The sequence below is a fragment of the Anas acuta genome, chromosome 3, assembly GCF_963932015.1.
Source record: "Anas acuta chromosome 3, bAnaAcu1.1, whole genome shotgun sequence".
NCBI classification, from domain to species: domain Eukaryota; kingdom Metazoa; phylum Chordata; class Aves; order Anseriformes; family Anatidae; genus Anas; species Anas acuta.
The window spans coordinates 104,035,038-104,041,037 of record NC_088981.1 but is presented as its reverse complement, the minus strand read 5'-3'; positions in this window follow the sequence as shown (position 1 = coordinate 104,041,037).

The window sequence follows — 6,000 nt, the reverse complement described above, 5'->3', positions numbered from 1 at the left end:
CCCCTTCAATAGGTAGTTAAGAACAGGATTAAATGTCTCAGCAGTGATCGGATGCCTCAGGAAAGCTACAGCAAGATCCCATAGTGTTCTCTTGCAAGGGGATACAGAGTTTTGGAAAGCCTTTCTGAATATGGAGAAAAATCAGTTCTTCTACTTGTCCAGAACAAAATGCAATGCTCCATACCCAAAGACACTGATGATAGAAGAATTGGAAAGCTGTCTTGGTATTGCCAAAATCATGATTAAGGTCCTGAGAATGCTTAAGGTTTAGCTCAGCCATCAGATCATGAGAATTTTATTATTTTTTAAGATTGTTTCCTCCCTCCCTCCCTCCCTCCCTCCCTCACTTCCTTCCTTCCTTCCTTCCTTCCTTCCTTCCTTCCTTCCTTCCTTCCTTCCTTCCTTCCTTCCTTCCTTCCTTCCTTCCTTCCTTCCTTCCTTCCTTCCTTCTTTCTTCCTCTCTCCTTCCCTCATTCCTAGACACTTGCTTCTGGAGAACAGAAAAAAATCTAAACCATTATCTAAATAAGAGCATTTTAAGAAGACACAACAGTTGGTGACACTACTGTGTCACCAGTTTTGTTCACAGTAGAAAAAAAAAAATAAAATCTCGTGGTTCTTTAACATGTTGAAATAGAGACTGAAATCAACTTAATAGTAGCTTACATTATTTATTGCAGAAGATTTCTGATAACAGACAGCTCTTTAACCATCAACAAAAAAGGTATGGCTAAATAGCTGGAATCTGCAATTAGGCAAATTCAGGTGATAAATGACCTTACTGTACAGCAATTTCTCTGCCATCCAAAAACCTGAAAATAGCTTAAGTATAGTCTTAAGTACGTGTGATGGGGGAAATTTAAGTTTAAGGGCTTAATTCTGTAATTAGTTGATGATGTTCTTTGACCTAAAATTAGTAATTTGGACATGCAACTCCATGATGATTTTATGATATGATTGATTAAGATGATATGAAGAGACCTGAAGACCTCTATATCATAGCTGCTCAGACTATCCACCTGTCTTGTGCCTTTTTTTTTTTTCTAATACAATCATTCTTTTGACATTTAACATACATCTTGTGTATTATTCCTTAATTTTATTCCTAAAGCCACAGTTTCTGGAGCATAGGAGAATATTAGTTTCTGTTAAAATAGCTGATTAATGCTTTTTGAGAAAATATGCTTGATAATACATGTAATAATAATAATAATAATAATAATAATAATAATAATAATAATAATAATAAAGTCTATGTTACAGTATGGCACATTTTTTCTTGCTATTTTTCTGTAAACTAGTTTTATTGCACAATACAAGATTATTGATTAGATGCTATTACAAATTAGGACCCGATTTTTAAGTTTTTCATTATACATTATACTTCCCAACTTTTTAAGTGAGTAAAGTTCGAAGCAATGAATGCTTGTCATTTTTCCCTTCTTTCTTTTTCTTTTTTTTTTTTTTCCTCTGTACAGCACTGCACTCACCAAAGCACTTCTAACTTTAAAATATATTTATGCAGCTATAATACTTAAGAATAAAAAGTGCACAGGCCTCTGTATTTGTAAGAAGAAGGATACTTCTAAGAAGAGTGATTCAGGACAGGTATACATCAATCTAATGGATATTTTTAATCTCTTCCAATAGTTTATTCACTATCTGTTCATATTCCGTATTCCTCATTTTGTAATATTTATTATATGCATGGTCTGTATTTTCTTATAATACAGTTAATTCAGCAAGGATTATCTAGTTTGTGTAATATTTTCTTATTAACAGATACGGTGTTAAAATAATCATTCCAGTTTCCAAGTGCCATTAGAAATTCTATCTTTTTTTTCTCAGGTTTTTATTAACTCAATTTCTCCTTCCAGTTAAGATAAATTAGGTCCTCAGCTGGTGTTAGCCAGTATAACTGATGAAGCTTTGCAGATTTATGCACCTGAAATTTCAGTTCATCATTTCAATAGGTTATATTTAATGATAACCCTTAAAATCAGCTTCCTGAATAGTTTAAAATTAATCTACACATACTGTGGATTAAATGGTCTCCACCTGTGTTGGTAGGAAAGGGACAAGTGAGAGTAAATGCATGCACAGATAACCTGATAGTTAAGTCTTGTAATGTTGGAATCTCAAATGAACATTTCTACTGGGAACTACTCTAAACCACATGAAATAAAAACAATTATCTTCCATTGGGCAGAATCTGTAGGGTAGATGAGATACAGGTAACTGTATGACCATGTCTGGTCTTACAGTATGATGGTTTAATCAAGTGTGCCAAGGCTATAGTTTCTTCTTTTGTTCTTATTCAGTAATAGCAAAACCTGGGTATGTTTCTTATTGTATTAAATAATTTACTTTCAAGTCAGAAACTGTACATACATCTCATACATCTGTTCGTAAGGCTAGACACACTGTTACTTTCTGTTGCTTTTTTGAACGAAGTATTTGCTCATACTTTCATGTTAGAGGTCTTCAAAGACAGCTGAGCACAGACAGTACTCATTACCCTCATCCATCCCCTTCAGATTTATCTTTTTGTAGTAAGTCAACTAACATGGACTTTCCCACGGATTTTATCCATAATTCTTTTCACTGTTTCCCTTCTATGCTTGCTGAAATCTAGAGAGGTAAAGGATCATACCATCTTATTCATTTAGGGAAGGAAGACTTATAGAGGGAACCTCTCCAAATCTGTAGGAATAGAAGCAATTGTTAGAAGATTAAATTTCATTCAGGTTATCGCTTCTGGCTTCACTTTCTGTCTGCATTTTATAACAGAAAAACTGATAAAGAATTGATTCGTCACTGAGCTTGCATGAGTATGTCAGCCATGACCCAGCCACTCACTAATTTCTAACACCAACACAACTCCAAAATTTTCATCCAGCTTTATTTTTCAAGTTTTGCTTTCCATTTGCTTAGCCATTGAGAAATAAAGTTGACTAGTGACGGTAAAGTATTAGTAGTTTGGGATTTTAATTAATCCAGCCTGCAGTTTTATGTGCATAATAAAATAGAAAATTAAAGAAGTGTTGCCACTGAATTGAGAGTTAGTATTGAACAAAATGGTTATTTGGTACATTGATTGAGCAAAGAATATGCAATAATTTAATACGAAGATAAAGAAATGAAAATGGCTTTTCACATCCATGAGTTCAAAAACTGCTAGGTACTGATGTGATACTGCAATTCAGCACATGTAATTACATTTAATGTTTGCTTTAAAAAATTAGAAAGAAAAGGAGACACTACAGTTTTGGGGGCACAATTTATTACAGACACAAACGATAATATGTTGAAGGTAGTCAACAAAACAAGCAGTCAGAGGTCTAGAAGCTAAAACATTTGAACCTGCAATTTAGTGCACAGATTTGAATATGGGTTCATTATTTTTATTTTCAAGGCCATTTGCCCTCAAACATAAATTGTTAGCTAGTTTATTAAAGCTTTTGGTAATTTAGACAGTTTCCCTAAAAACTGATGTATGCTTTCATTGTTCTGTGTCCACAGCAACAGAAAATATTACATCATATTATTATAAATGATATTCTTTTACTTTGTTTTTCTAAAACAAATCTTGCCAAAATATTTTTCTTCTGGTGAGGTTAAAGTAAAATAAGAAACATCAGACTGCACTAGTTTAGCAGCTGCAGATATGTACTATACAAGTTTTGAGTTGCTGAACTAGTAGTTGATATTTTCATATTCTCATCTCTCCTTCAATGTATATTCATGTACATTCCTCAGACTAGATCAGTATTTGTATTCATGGCTGTATAATTATTGACTATGGCAGTGAGAAAGAGTACAATTATATACCAAGTGAAAATAACAAGTGTGTCAGCACAAGGCTTTTCCTTTATTTGGTTAAAAGCTTCATCTGTCAGCAGGCTTCCACGTCACTAAAATCATGGTGACGAGCGTGACAACAAGGCAGACGTGACCAGCAAATGTCACCTGCATCCTTGTGTCTTCATGTAGTGTCATGTGAGACAGGGTCACCACTGTCAGTTTTGTAGAGGAAGACTGACAGCATTCAAAAGGAAGGATCAGTAAGACAAATGAATGTCTCTTCAGTGATCAAACATACTCCCACCTGCACCTCCAGAGAAATGGGGAGGGATTTTCTGTGTACACAACACCTTGGTATCCATACAGATTCATGCAGGAAGAGTAGTGAAGGCAGAAAAATAATGTGCTCTGTCAAGTTATATTTTTTTCTTGAACTGTTTAACAGGGACTTATTGATGGAAAGAACAGCTTGCCTTGCTGGAGTTGATGGTATCAGAGGGAAAAAACAGCTGAGAGAGTGACTGCCAAGTGCAGCGGGCTGATAGAAATTAGTTTATGAATATATACATTCAAATGTGTACATATGTATATATAAATGTGTTACAAACACTTCATATAATGAGTTGATCACATTCATCATTACTCAGCTCTATCTGATCAAGTTCTGTCGTATGAGTAACCAGATGTTAGTGTAGAATGGGAATAAAACAAGGTGATATAGAGGATTTCCTCTGGAATACACAATGCTGGGTGACTGCCAGGCTATCAATTTTCATACACTAAGATTTTGTATCCAGGGAGAGACTGATGTGACATGGTGGGATTCTAACACTCAGAAGACTTTGAGATTATTTGTTCCAACCAGTATTTCCATAATTTACTTGTGTGTGTGCATATGCGTGTGTGTGTGTGTGTGTGTAACTGCATCTAATTTGTGCTCACAAACGACAGATGTCCTCTCCTTCCTTTGAAACATCAAAGAAAGACTGGTAATAAGATAGGGGTAAACAGAGCTGTAACTGCTTAAATAATTGAAGGTAGTAATAACAGCAAGGTGTAATGGGCTGGCTGACTAGTAGCCATCCTTCCTAGGAGATCAACAGCATATATACCCCAAACAGCTGAACCCAAACAGTCACCCACCAGAGCTCTCCATTCAGCCATTCAGGGAGCCTATTGAGTGCTTAGAGAGAATATGTCTTTTTTGAATATGTCTTTTTTCCTTTTTTTTTTTTTTTTTTTTTAAGATTAACTCATAACTGGTAGCATATCCCCCTCTTGGAGGAACCACTTAAAGCGATGTGTTGATGAGCTCAAGCTAGTAACTCCTGTCAGATAGTCAAGAGGAAGAACTCTTAAAGGGAGTTGCAGTGCTCACAGTGACATGCGGACATTAAGGAATGTGGTAGCAGAAGACCAGACAGGAAAGCAGGCAGTCCCATAGGCAGATGGCAAATGAAAGGAAAAGGCAAAAGTAGAGGCAGGAAGTCATAAAAAAACAACATGATATTGACTCCAAAAATATTAGAAGCTACCTTGGGATAGAAGTAAGTTGTAAACAAGATGCTGCAGTCTGCGAAGGTTTAACCAGGTCCAAACAACAAAGTGGTTAATGAAAGGCATGTAAAAAAAGAAAAAAGGAGGTAGGCAACAGTAACGAGAGCTTCTGAAGAAATAGTAACTTTTTTTTTTTTTTCCTACATTATTTATTCTTTGTTTTGTGGACATTCAACAGACACAGAACCATGTGGACAGCAACTTACATTTCCATTTTGCAGCTGGTGCAACATCTTACAAACTGGGTTCCTAAAGTGTTGTTTGCCTTCATCTGTGTCTTTGCTGGATTAACCCATAGAACTGTAGAATAAATCAAAAAAAATAAATGAGTGTTTCTCTTAGGAAAAATATATATATATAAATTATATATGCATATATATATATACATGTACACCATATATATACATATACACCATATATATACACCAATAATCATTATCACTCAAAGTTTTGAATTTCATATTCTCTGAATAAACACACAAAATAGATTCTGTGAGCTAATCAGATGCTGATTCATCCATACATTCACACTTTCACAGGTTTCCCCTCCTTCTCCCAAGTATCACTGATTAAAAGACAAGAGATTATCACTATAATATGGATATGATGGATTGGAGATGTGTCCTGGTTTCAGTTAGA